The following is a 13546-nucleotide window of genomic DNA, read 5'->3' as shown; positions in this document are numbered from 1 at the left end:
CTTCTCCAGTTTCAGCCTCCATGTACCAAATTGCATTAGGTCTTTCTCTGCTAGATTAAGAAGCCATCAACTATCATTAGTCTGTGACAAAAAAACTTTACTTTCTCTTCTGTAACGTACACAGATTTAACATCTCTCACAATAATTAATTTTTTCTAATGCTTGTATTCTCCTAGGTTTATCTACATCATAGATTAGACAACTGGAGCTTAAAAAGTAAATTTGGGGTTGTTATCAGTATGCTTGTGTGTGTCTGTTAAACTCCTGTTCCAGAGGGGAGAAGAAAGGAGGACAGCGTATGGGAGTCTTCAGGCTAAGGAGGAAGAAAACAGTCCTTGCAAGTGTATTTGTTTTGTGTGATCTTCTGTGTCTGGCATTGGCTGGTATGCAGCCCATATGGTTCCCACATACCACAACATGCTTTGAATCTTTGGAGTCCACAGGTTACAGCATAAAGTGCTGTGCAATTGACTCCATACATAATGAACCTCACAGGTAAACTGTTATCAAGCCCAGATGCTACAACTATGCAGAGCTGGCTCAACAGTACTTGAAAAACTAAACGTTGCTGCCCTAAGGATGAGGGGTCTGGCTGCTCCCACAGAGTAAAAGGAGGCATAGAAAGAGGGGGGATGGAGCTGGGAGAAGGTATTGGAAGGAATCAGGGAGTGCCCTGGAGAACTGGGCCTGCTGCTCCTGCAGAGACGTGATGTGAGAGATGGTCACATTTCTGCTGCTGCAGGCAAGAGCCCATATCCCTCGACCCCTCCTTGAACAGCAGCAGCCGGTCTGGCCTCCCAGGAGCATAGCTCAGGCAAAGTAGGCAGCAGCATATAGTCATTTTGCTTCCCCAGGTTTCCTGTGAAATGCCAGGGAAACACCCATTTACAGAGCTGGTTCTGGAAGCACAGTGCAAAAAGCTGCACTAGGGAAAGGAACCCAACCATGTTTAGAGTAAGGAACAGATTATAGATTACTGGTCTGGACAGACTGGTCATTCCAGCCCAGTTCTTAAAACATCAGCTGTCTGAGGGACATGTTCAGTAGAAGTGAGCATTGAGGAGGCAATAGTGTGTGCTGCAGGTTGCCAGAGGAGCTCCACAGTATAGCACAGACCCTTACTACTGCTGTTGAAGATTATAGTTATGCATACAGCCATCACTGCAAACAGCTTCTCAGAAAAAAAATCAAACCCTCAGACCACAAAGGATCACAGGGAGTGAACTTCTGCCTGATCCCTGCTAAAGCTGGAGAGTCTTGGGATGGGAGAGGTTTGGGCAGGCCAGGAGAAGTAGTAGTCCTTGTCCCTGCTGTACTCCTATGGCAGAGCTGAGGAGAAATTCCATTTCCAGAATTGTTAAATGAATAGATTCAGTGAAGAGTAATGTAGTTCTCAGCTTGCCTTCTGTTTGGATGCTGATCTGAGAACTTCAGCACAGGCACCTGGGTTAGGTCTGCGCAGGAGAGGCTGCACAAAACACCATGCTCCGATGGAAGATCCCTGCCTCTCCACAAGTAGGGTGGCCTGTACTGGCTGTGAGCAGGGAAGAGAAGACACTAGTAGGATATGGGGCTAGTCTGTGGGAAGGGTTTTGGCTACCTTCCCAGTCTTGCGTGGAAGTCATGCCTATAGATGTAGGGATGGGGTGTGGAGAAGAACACAGATCCCTACCCATAGGACTCTGACTTGCAGAGCCTCCATTGCTAGAATCAGCAGGCAGCCTGTCCTCCATGGTAGTGAAGGAGGGAGGCATTGTTAGCTAGAGAGGATTTTGGCTCCTTTCCTGGTCTCACACCAGAGCCAAGCACACAGATCCCAGTTGTCTGTGATCTCTGCTCAGGGATCTTTCAGGCTTGTCAACGTGTTGTGTAAAGGGAGAAGTTATTTCACTCCCAAATGGGGGGGTGGAAATGTCAAAAGCCCCCATGGAGATCCCTCTGCCTGTGTCTCCCAGAAGGCATCACCTGCAGGTGAGCAGCCTTGGAGAAGGCTCCGCCTCTTTGCAGGTGAGATCCCCATGCAAAGTACTTGAGAGTAGCAGTTGCTGAGCTTCCCTGGCACGACTGTTCCTGCTGGTTTCCATGGGGATCCACAAAAACAGCAGGAAAGCACTGATCTCTTTTGGAAGCCAAGTAATATGATGTGATAGTGCCTGTGGCCGGGGAGGGGGGGACAACCCCACTTTTACACCGTTAACTGAGTTCTGGGGTTAGTCCTGGGGCTTGCCTGCCAAGAGTTGGCAAGGAAAACATTTCTGTACTATTCCCAAAGGGTTAGCAGGAGCATTTGTGTACCATTCCCAAAGGGCTAACAGCAGCTCAGAGCAGTAACTCAAGCTTGTAGGTATTACAAGCTGACATAGGCAGGTTCAAATGATGTTGCAAATTAATTTTAATGGACAGCACTGGCAAATGATGTCAGCAGGCAGCCTAAACAAGCAGTGTTTGATAGTACTTTGACTGGATGGGGTTAGTGGGAAGCACTGGTGAGGAGCCCAGGATGTGCCACTACGTGGCCCAGCATGCAAGCGTACACACAGAGACATGACATACAGAGAAAATGTGCATGCTGCTCTCTCTTCTGTCACGTCTGTAAGCATATGAACCAAATCACACACCTTTCACCTTCATCATAAAGGGAAACTTCCATGTGCAAGGAACAAATTCACATCTTGCCATCACAGTATCATGTCACTAAGACTTCACCCACTGCCCTGAAGGTCTCACCCAGCCCTCTTCATTGCAAAAGCATGAAGTGTTATTTAGCACACTCTTCCCCATCCAGTTTGGAGGTACCTGCCCGATACCCACCCACCCCCTTGCACACAGCAACAATTGCCAAACAGTACAGCTGCCAGGATGAAAGGACATGGTGGGAATGGGTGGAGGGGTGGCTTTATTCATCTGCATAATTTTTATGAGGCAGTTTAAGATTTCCAGAAAATTCTGCAGGAGGAGAGAGGTAAAACTGATAGAGGATAAGATGGCTTTCAAACACGGCCAACAAGCATCTTAAAAAGGAAAACCTAATTTTGTGTGTGCCTCTGCCTCTGGGCAAAATATTCTTGGCTCAGTTTCGAAGGTGCTGGGAAATTCAAGGGTTGGGTGTCTCTCAAAACCAGACTCAGGGTGCCTGCAACAAGGTTACCAGAAAAAGGTGCCAATTTTGAAAATGTCATCCTAATTTTATTTTATTTTTTATTTTGTCATTTGCAATCAATAAGCACTCCCTGGGAGGCTCAGAGATTGATCTAGAACTTGTGTTTCACTCTATGCACTGCCTGAGACTGCAACAGTGTAACAGAAATCCATCACCTTGGCTGTAGATTTCAGTGGCTCTTGGATGTCATTGCGCTGACTGTTGTGATATGACACTTCCACCCATTTCCTAATGCAGTGCTCCCTTGCCTGGAGTCCTATGAGCCTGCAAAGGAGGCTCTGAAGTTGCGGTCATTGCCTGGCCTCTCCCTCTGTCAGTGACTGCCTCTCCTGCCCAGTAACCACAGTTCCCTCAGAAACCCCTGCCAAGATGCAGCACATCTTGGACACATAGATGGACAGCTAATTAAAACTGCTCGAGTAGCTCCAACACAAAACTGAGTTAGGGCCTTCTGCAAAGAATGTCATGGGTAAGTTTTAATTATTTGTTTAATCAGCGTTAATTGCACACAGTAGGAGGTTAGAACTCAGCCTGCAAACGCTCATTTGGCTGGGACGCACAAGTTCTCCAGCCATGATGGAAACCCTGGTCGAGGAGCAGAAGGAGGGGCATTAGCTTGTGAATGAAACTCTGGGGATTCTTTTCTGCAGAGGGAGGAGGAGGAGATGAAATATGGGAAGACGGGCTGCATCAAAAGGAGACTGGCTAGCAGGTCAAGGGAGGTGATTCTGCCCCTCTGCTCTGGTGTGACTCCACCTGCAGTACTGCTTCCAGCTCTGGGGCCCCCAACACAAGAGGGTTGTGGACCTGCTTGAGCGAGTCCAGAGGAGGGCCACAAAGATGCTCAGAGCACCTGATCTCCTGTGGAGACAGGTCACGAGAGTTAGGACTGTTCAGCCTGCAGAAGAGAAGGATCTGGAGAGACTTTATTGCAGCCTTTCAGTACCTAAAGGGAGGCTACAAGAAATCTGGAGAGGGACTTTTTGCAAAGGCATGTAATGATAGGACAAGGGGGAATGGTTTTAAGTTGAAAGAGGGTAGATTCTGATTAGATATTAGGAAGAAATTCTTCACTATGAGGGTGGTGAGACACTGGCACAGGTTGATTGAAGAAGCTGAGGCTGCCTCATCCCTGCCAGCGTTCAAGGCCAGGTTGGACGGGGCTTTCAGCAACCTGGTCTAGTGGAAGGTGCCCCTTCCCATTGCAGGGGGTTGGAACCAGGTGATCTTTAAGGTTCCTTCCAACTGAAACCACTCTGTAATTCTGTGACACTAAGGGGTGAGTGGGCTTCTGGGCCCACTCTGCGCTGGAGAGACTTGAGCACACCTCCTGCTTGCACCGCCACTAGCCAGGCATGGGCAGAGCTGTCCCATCAGCAGGGGCCTTCTCCAGACACTTAAATTGGGGCGTTTCAATCCAGTCTTTCCTTTTGGTACACTATTTTGATCAGAAGTGTCTTTACATTTGTAGTTACTATAAAACACACTGATAATATTATACGTGTTTGTATGTGCTGATGTGCAATAATGCATGCATACATACACGAATTATAAGTACGTAACGTCTAGTATGTTATAGTAGTAAATGTGTTATATAAAATCACAACATGATCCAGTTCTATAGTCGTTATGGCCGGAGCACCAAATCGCGGAGCCCACGATGCCTGGGCCGCCTGAGGCGGACCCGCTGCCGCGGCCGTTGGGAACGGCCGCGCCCCTCCCCACCGCCTGTGCTCTGGCGCCACCTGGTGTCTGGCGGCGGCGCGGCGGGCAGGTTTCTCCTGAGGGAGTTGCATCCCAGGCGTTGATGTATCGAGGGGATCCAACAAAACCGGGTGTCCCGAGAATGGGCGACGCCTTCGTCCGGTTTAACTTTGCTCTGCGTACATCTGCCGACAGGGAAATGGGCTGCATTTCCCAATGGACGGTTGGGTGCAGAGTCAGTGGGACACATCTTCTGGCTGTCTCAGCCGTGAATGCCTGCACCCACCCATAAAGCCCTCTGCCATTCTGCTAAAACACCACCACTAACTCACACTCTTTTAAACTGGTTTTCAAATGCCTACAAGCATCAAAGATTTACCTGGTAATATTTTCAGAAAGATTTCACAGCATGAATCCCTTTGGAAGCCTAATTTTAAACAGAAAGGTTCGACTGCGCAACACTATTGCATCCAATGAAATGTCCTCACAAGCTGTGCAACCTGAGCTGGCTTACACGGGAAGGGAAACACAAGGTGAGGCCTTGTGCCTCCTTGGCATTGCGTTCAGCCACTGGCCTAACACTTAGGGGCTCTCAGTTTGTCTCTACAGTTTAGCAAGTTTTGTCTTACCAGGGAAAAAAACTTCCTGGTGGGACAGTCAGTCATCGCCCTCTGACAGACATGAACGCAGCTGTGCATCTGCACCGTTTACGCCCTCTGATAATTACAGCTAATACAGATTTCTTTCCAGCTGAAATACATAGAAACCTTGGATCAGACAAACATGAGCTACACCCAGGCTGTTCCTAGGGAGCATAGTGGTGGTACAGCTCTGAGGAGTCTGAGGGGAGATGGAGTTATTTATGGCTGTGGATTTGTTGTGGGCTTTCTGCTGGAGGGGTGCTAAGGGTCAGCACCAAACCATGTCTCTGAGACACTGGATGCACATGCTATCATATAATCCTGTCTAAGTCACACCTGGGCAATTACTCCTAAGAAGCAGATAAGCATTGGATTGTTTTACCATATCAGCATATGGGACTGTGCAGGAGAGTAGGAGAAGGTGTTCCTAGGGCAATGGTTGCAGAAGAAAGGATGTTCAGTTCAGGTGTAAGTTCAACGGACCAGTTTTCTCTTTGGTGCAAACCCACAAAAACCTTAAGACTATTTTCTAATTTTTCTTAAAGCTGGACCCACCCTTACAACAAGTCAAAACTCAAGCCTGATGTTTCTGTACAAGACACTTGTCTCCTCTCAGCCTTCATTTCTTCATATAAGGAAGAATGCACCATTTATGTTTGCCCAAAAATTATTTACCTTCTCAGAAGACATCACAGAAATAAACCCCCTTAGATTAAACCTTTTATAAATTAAGAACTTTAACTAAATGGTTTTATGCTGGATCAAAATTGTAATCTGCATCTTCTAATGAGCAAAAGTAATTCCACCATTACCGCAAGAAAGGGTTGCTTTGCTTTTAAATCTAGGAGAGCTTTTGAGCCTGTACTGCTAGCTTTACATTCCCTCTGCAAAGCACTCTACAGACATACAGAAATGCAGAATACTGGTTCCAGATTTCTGTATTCTTGTCTGAAATCAGTGCCCATCTGATACTATCTGGGCTTAGATTGACTAGATTTATATTTAAAGTAAGCCTGATGTCACAGAAGATAGTCTGTGAATTGTAGGCATGCAGGCATAAAAGGAGAGAAGATTCAGGACCTCTTCCACCACAGAAGGATTATGCCAGAATCAGGCAAAATCCCCCTGCTTGCAAGAGGTTATGCTCACATGGGTTTGTGACTGGGTCATGTCTTTCAGCCTCTGCAGAAGAGACAGCACGTTTTGGATCCAGCAGCTTTGGTACTCCTACAAGCTCATATTCATTCCTCCCAGAAACCAAGATTTCTGGGAACTGTCCTGAATTTCCAGTAGCTATTTACTCCATTATCCAAAAATCAATCACAGATGGTGCTTTTGATGCTGGCAGGTTGGAAAAAATAATCTCTTGATTTGTATCCTCAGCACATTTGATCTGGACTGACTGGGTGGAATCATGACAGCCCATCATCTTGTCGTTGGTACAGAAACACTTTCCTGTTTGCAGCTAATGTTTGGGCAAGGATGACCATTTTCCTTTAAATAGCCAACTTCAGCCTTAAATAGTTACACTTTGCCCTTGCTGTTTGGGTCTGTTGCATACCGAAGACTTAGCTCTTAGCAACATGAAATCCCATCCTAATTAACTTCTGTTTAACAATACCACTTTGTACCACTCTCAGAATGCCAAGCTGCTTCTATTCTGGGGCTACAGAGGAAGGGAGCATTTCATATGAAGCTTAATGCACTTCAAGAGTCTTTCTGTGAAATGCATTTTTTTTTCCCCAAAGTGTGAAGTAGTCCTGTATGTTATACCTGAGCCACTCTGTATAAGTGACACTCAGGAAATTAAAGATTCTTAGCTGAACATAGCCCAGCATAAGCACACAAAACTGCTGTAAGAAGTTCTGGAAAATTCAGCAGTGTCATAAATTCAACATAAAGGGTGCATGCTAAACATAAAACTTGCGTGTAAGTGGTCAGGTGGTATAATCCATTCCAATTTGACACTCAGCTGTGCATCATTTACTCACTGGGGAGTCAGCAAGCGCATATAAAATACAGCAACTAAGCCATCTTTTGTATTTGCATCAACACTCCCAACACTTGCAGAAAGCATGGAGATCCATGGACCTCCCTACAATAACAAACAAACAAGATGATACATGCAGCTCTGCCCACCACAAATGCCAATGGCTAATGATGATCATTCACACATACAGGTTTTTTGCATTTGGTCCTTTTTTTTTATGCTGCTATAAATGTTTTCCTCACCTTACAGGAAAGTCCCCCAATTCAAGGACAGTTTCTTATCTGAAGCAGTCTGAAGATGGAGAGAGTGACAATGCCAAACTTTTTTTTTCTTTTCAGCCTTTCACAAAATCTTTATGCAGTCTGTTTTACTTGCTATCGTTGAAACTTTGACCTAGTTTCCATCCCATAAATCCACTCTCCTAGACATTATTCAAAACAATGACTGTATGATGACCCCAAATACCTCTATTTGCTTTGAGTTCTAATATTTTGTGGTTATACAGAATTCCGTCATTCTCTGTACATTGTGAATTTGTGCAACCAATGTGTTCGCATTCTTTAAAAGAAGTCTTTATAGCTTTTAAGGTGAATAAAGAACCACTTCCTGAAATGGGTTTGGTGCCTGTTTTAAAGGAAAAACTCCATTATCATGACACACTCCAACCACAGCAGGTAAGTATAAAGCAACCTGAAAAAAAGAAAAACTCTTGCTCAAAAATCTTTGCTGAGAGAAACCCAAGGCTGCAAGTTTGAGTGGATATTGCAGCCACTGTAAATTGCATTGGTCTTGGTCCTGAAATGTAATATCCAGCAAAGCTTAAATTTTCAGATCCCAGTGCCCACAACGCCCTGAAGGCAGGGGTTGCAATTTGTTAATTCCAGCATGTTCTGGTCTTTCAAACTCAATGGCATGCCAGGTGAAGGTATGAAGTATACATCAGTGCACCCACTGACCTCTTGCTCTGTGTGGATGACAGACAGCTCTGCGAAGCTATTACATCTGCTTCAGATGATGGAGCTGAGAGACTGTGTTCTTAGCCAGCACTGAGGTCTGACTAGGGGCTATGTGGCGGAGGTTGCTTGCAGATAAGATTGTTGGAATTTATTCAGTATCATAAAGAAACCTGTATTAGCTCCCATCAGCGGCAGAGTTTGTCACTCAGCCTGTTAATATGTATTTTTTTTTCAAATTATTACCATTCAAATTATTACCTTTCTGATACCCAGATATCAGCATGGACAAAAGTCACAGAGGAGCTGTTCTGACACTGTAAGAACTTTCAGCAGATTATTTTCTCTCTCTTTGTCATCCAGCAGGTAGGAGATGATCAACACAGGCTACTGGGTGCACTGTTCCCCTGGGATGCCCGATTTGCTTGTGCACAACTCCTCAGGGCATATCCAGTTGCCCTAATTTTTATATGGCTATCCACCAGCCTTGGGGAACATGACAGCACCATTTTTTGCTCTCTTAGAAAGAAAGGAATTGGGTGTCACAGTGTCAGTATTCATGGATCACAACAAAGGGACACAATAACTGCCCAGGAATGTCTCCACCTAGGAATTGTGAGCTGAGGTTACAGGACTGTTGCCAGCAGGCGAAGACAGGGACTCATCTACCTGCAACTTTTCCTGAGTTAGCTCATCAGTTATAGATACTTCTAAAGGTTACCTCTGTAAACATAGCTTCTTGGGACATCCAGGAGAAGTTGTTCTGCTATACTAAAAATGCTCTTAAAAAAAAATTATTAGCATAAGTCTAGTCCAGTTGCTCTGCTAGAAAGTGCTAACTTTACTTCTGAGCTGCCCACCTGGTGATGAATTTTGATCATTTTTCCTTATCCTGATCATGGGGCAAGGGCATTGAGAATATAGGGAACATAACAACTGGGAGAGAGAGAAAGATAGTGGACCTGTTGTAGTTTAAGGGAGAAGTACAGGACAATACAGTCCCTTATAGCAGGAAGCAGGGCTTGTAAATTCCTAGTTTATCCAAGTTTTATTTGGGCTGCAGTGATGTTTGCAGGTAAGTAACAGCAAAATGTTCACAGAATTATGAGCATGTGAATGTTTTATAGTCAGAGTAATATAGTTAGTAGTTGTTCATGACTGGGATCATGCTACAGAAGCAGCTTATCTGGGGAAGATGTATTATTTCTTTGTCCTCTGGTCTTATTAGGGTGTCAAGAAGAACATCAATTGATGGCTAAGTCTGTACCTCTGAGGCTGGCTAATAAAGAACCCTTAATTGCTTGTATTAGTGTGGATATGCCTTAAGAAAAAAGCCTACAGAAAATGTAGCTGACTCCAAAAGAATTTTATAAGCTGATATCATCTTTGGCTGTGTTAAACTATGATAGAATATTTCTTCCTAATAGCATGCCTAACATTACAACAAGATTTAAAATGGCTTTGAATCAAAAAGCAACTATGTATTTTTTTTTTCTGAAGAAGCAAAATTCAGTACTAGCTTTTTTACTCTCAAATTCCCCTTGTATTAATTTTCATTTTTCCTTTGGAAAGATATAAAAGACGGAATTTAGTTCACATCTGCAAAGGCAACTATAAAAAAAAAAATAAGCCTTCTGAAAGCATTAGATGGCATAGGTGTGATAGTGGTCAAATTACAAAAGAAGTGAGGTTTACTTATGCATAAGAGCCTAATTTGGGCTTTTTTTCTGACTCTCATGTTACCAGTTCAAGATCTGCCTTGCAGTTAGTCAGGGTGTTATGAAACAGAAAGCACCTAGTTTGAGTGTCAGCCTGGGATTATTTTGCCTGACTTCAGCTACCCAGAAGCCAAGAAACAGGCCTGAACTACTCATCTGATTCCATCTATTGCCAGTGGAGACAGTTCCATCTCCTTAGGATGGACTGCATAATCATCCAGAAGTGTCCACCTCTCACAACTGTGTACATATGGAATTAGAGCAGATGGAAAGCAAAGAATCACAATATTCTTGTAGACAGAGAATAGCTAATACAGAATGGAGATGTAAGTATATCACACCAAGGAATTTGGACAATCTTCCATGTTTGCAGCACTGTCAACAACTGGATTAGTCCATAGATGAAGAATCACAGCTAATTGTGCAGATGACTTTCACAGCTGAGAAGCTGAAAGGTGCATCAGGACGTTTGCTCAAGTTTCCTCTCACTTTATCTGTTTTTGTGCTTGTATTTCTGAGTCTGATTTCTCATTACCAGCATCAGTTATACTAGTTGTAGCTGGAAGATTTGCAGGATGCCTGGGATTATTTGATATCTGGAGCATCATTTCTGGTCTCTTCTAGACTAGAAAATCACAGAAATTATTGTTTTAAAGTTCACTGGGCTGGATATTTTTAAGCTGGCATTTGTACTGAGTGTAAAATATCTGATAATAATAGATCACAGTATGACAAAAAGCACAAAAAGTCTTCACAAAAACATTCTTCAGGGCTATGTTCTTACTTAGTCCCATGAAATTGTTCACAAAAAAATCTCTTTAATAACTTCCCAAATTGAAAACTTAGTCTTTAGACAATATCATGGCCATGCCTATGCAGTCTGTGCTGCTGTGATGCCTACTGATGGGATTTGCTGTACAAGATACAGATGAATATTTGATGATGTAGTTATTTCTTTAATGTATCTGTAGAGATAGCCTTTTTCATGTGATTTTTCTTAGTCATCGAAAAGATTTGGGACCATTTGGCTCTTACCCCATCTGACCAGCTGACATTTGTTGGGGTCATGCCTTTGTTGTGGAACAGCTACCAGGACAGTGAAAAGATCTGAAAGGAAAGGAAGACTAGGTAAAAGCTACTTTTTAAAAAGTGCAGTAGCCTCCTTGTGTATCACTTTGATATGTTCATCATACGCATGTATATGCCTGCTGAAATAGATGATGAGGTTAGACAGCTGCTTGTCCAGGCTTCTGGGTATTATTGTCAGTCCTGTGTGATAAACTTCTCCATGCCTGAGACAATCCACTTGAATGAGAAAAATAATCATATGTAATGAAAAGTGACATAACAAAAGTAAGATAACAGTGAAATATCAGTAACTGTGTTCAATGAACAATGTAAAAGGACCCTGTTTCTAATGGAACTGCTGTGTAACTTGGCCTTGTGGACAAACTGAACCAATGTCACAAAGGTTAAAGAAAGGAGGAATTCTTCAGCTGTTTATATACTGCTTCTAAGAGTGGAGGTAGCAGCACAAAAGAAGAGATATTTGTTGTTAACAAGAAAATCAATTTAGCCAGCATTCTGAAACCTGCTGCAATAATTTATACAGCAAAATATCTTGTTTTAGTCTGTCTCCAATGAGACAGTGAGTAAAAGAGGAGTACAAGAAGGAGATAACATAAGGAGGATATGCTCTTTCTTAAGGATAACCACTGAGTATTCCAGAATTATTAGTAACTCAGATCCACAGGTGCTTTAATAAATAATAGCTTGATGTACTAAATAATAACAAGAGTAAGATACCACTGGGGAAGAAGAGTCTGAGAGACCACTGAATCAGATTACAGAGCAGGACAAAACACAGCAAAACTGAGGAAGAGAAGCTCAGACAAAAAAATATGGACAATAACTGGAAGATGTTTAGGAGTCACTGGATTAAAAAAAAAGTCTCGATTTTGTAAGCATAATAAAGAACAATGTTGTTTAAAATGTCATCCTGGGTCAATGTATGAAGTGAAGGCATAATCAGAAAATAAAAAGCTTACATGGCAAATGGATAAAATGGGAAATATATAGCAATCAATACAAATTAGAAGTTATAGAATGTAAAAATAGACAACAACAACAAAAAAGACAACAGGAAAATCATTGGCTGGCAGGCTTTAAGACAATAAAATCAGTTAAGAGTATATTAACAACAGAAGTCTTAACAAGGGTACATGCTGCTGCTTGATGCAGATGATGAAATGATAATATTGCAGAAATGACAAATATTCCAGAAATATTTCTGTTCTGCATTTGGAAAGAAGAAAGATGATGCATTTATATCACATGGGCTGATGAAAAATTTTCCACTTCATTAGAGACTAGGAGGAATGTAAAGTATGTACTGGGCGTAAATATTTTAAAATCAGCAGGCCCAGATAGCTTACATGGGAATACTGATAGAACTTATTTAACTGAAATCTAGCCTGCTGATACTGATATTTCATAAATCCTGTGGCAGTGGGGAAATATCAGAAGAGTAGAGGAGTGTTTGTCCTATGCCAATATTAAAAAATGGAAAAGTCAATAATCTCAATAGATATGCACCAGCAAGGGTAACAGCAGCTCAGGTTTAAACATATTAACTGATAGAGAATCCTTTGACAAAGAATAAGAAAATCTAGGGATGTATTTTCCAGCATCAAAATAATCCTGGGGAAAAAAAATCAAGAATAATCGAAGCATCCCTGTCATGAGCAGGAAGACACTAGAGATACTCCGAAAGTACTTTCTAGCCCTAAATTCTGTGGCTCCATGAGGAGATAACATGGTTATCAACAGAATCCTCCCTGGACAGGAGCAAATATATGTACAGGATGTGAATTCTCCTTGGCTTTTTTTATAAATCAGAACAGAACAAAGCCGTATCACCTGGGCTTTTGCAAAAGCCAGTAGTAGGAAGTCATATTAGTATGAATTTTAGATTCAGTGCTAATCAATATTTTCATCATTGCTGTAGATGTAAATATAAACTCACTGCTGATAAAATACGCAGGTATTAGGATGCCTGGTGGAATGGCAATGATGAGGGGAAAGCTTTTATATAGAGCAGGCTACATGGATCACTTAGAAGATCAGTCACATTCAAGTAAAGAGCCTTTTACTACAGGCAAATGCAAAGTTATGCATGTGGGAACCAGATAGGACATTAGGAGATGTGTAATCAGAAACTCTACCCTGGAAAACAGTGCTCTGAAATGGATCAGGGTTGTCAGAGCATAGAGCAGTTTCACTCCAGAGAGATACTGTGGCAGAAAGGGTGAAATCAATCCTTGAATGCATAAACATAGGAATAGTGAGTAGAAGTACCAGGTTGCTTTTCTTCCCTTTGT

General features: G+C 42.8%; 1 long non-coding RNA gene across 1 annotated transcript in view; it reads right to left on the bottom strand.

Moving 5' to 3' along the window:
- Positions 1-722: 722 nt before the first annotated feature.
- Positions 723-13546, bottom strand: part of LOC134163952 (uncharacterized) — a 392100-nt gene continuing 379276 nt past the window's right edge. Inside the window, exon 3 of the long non-coding RNA XR_009964930.1 lies at positions 723-736. This is a non-coding gene — a long non-coding RNA (uncharacterized LOC134163952). The remainder of the gene's footprint in view (positions 737-13546) is intronic.

The sequence above is a fragment of the Pezoporus occidentalis genome, unplaced genomic scaffold, assembly GCF_034315485.1.
Source record: "Pezoporus occidentalis ecotype Australia unplaced genomic scaffold, CSIRO_AGI_Poc_V1 ctg21, whole genome shotgun sequence".
NCBI classification, from domain to species: Eukaryota; Metazoa; Chordata; class Aves; order Psittaciformes; family Psittacidae; genus Pezoporus; species Pezoporus occidentalis.
This window is presented reverse-complemented; position numbering and strand designations above follow the sequence as displayed.